Here is a 752-nt window from a genome sequence, read left to right on the forward strand (position 1 = left end):
GTTTTCCTGATTTTACTACATATTATTTTTATGGTAAATCTATTTTATCATACTTTTCATTATAAAGGAGTGAATTTGTTATCAAAAAGGAGAGTTTCTTTTACTTACTCTCTAAAAGTGTAGCAACATGTTTACCTGAATATTAGAGATTCAGTGTTTTGGAAGCATGATACAGAGATGAGGAAAATCTTATTGCAAGGAAACTATGTGTAGATTACTTTTTTCACATGATTCAGAAGATGTTTAATTAATTTTAAAAACTAAACTTCCGATTCCTCCAGATCCTTGAAAACCCCACAATATTTTCCTGTGGTACATGTGTGTCTGGCATGTCTCAGCCATTTGAAGTACTCTGAAAGAGACTGATCTGAGCTTGGAGGGAGACAAGCAAATATAGGTACTCAACATGGGTGTGCAGACTGTCAGCCTGAAATTATCTTCCCTCATCTTTAACTTTGTTGACAACTTTCTATTTCCATTAGTACATCTGATTTCCAGTTTATTCTCTCCTTTATTTGTGTTTGGCATGAGAAGGAGCCTTTTGATGATGTGTGTGACTTGGATCTCAGAACAAAATTGCTTCTGTGGCAGATGACAGATTTCTGAAAGCCAGTGGCTGTGGCAGGGAACCCTTATGGCCCCTGGCTGTGGGGGCCTCTCTGTGGGGCAGGAAGAGCCTGGGTGACCCCCAGCTCCAAGGCTGCTGATCTGGAGCCTGGCTCCTGCAGAGAATGAGGTGGTGACGTACAGCC

This window comes from Geospiza fortis, unplaced genomic scaffold, assembly GCF_000277835.1.
Source record: "Geospiza fortis unplaced genomic scaffold, GeoFor_1.0 scaffold16, whole genome shotgun sequence".
In the NCBI taxonomy this organism is placed as follows: Eukaryota; Metazoa; Chordata; class Aves; order Passeriformes; family Thraupidae; genus Geospiza; species Geospiza fortis.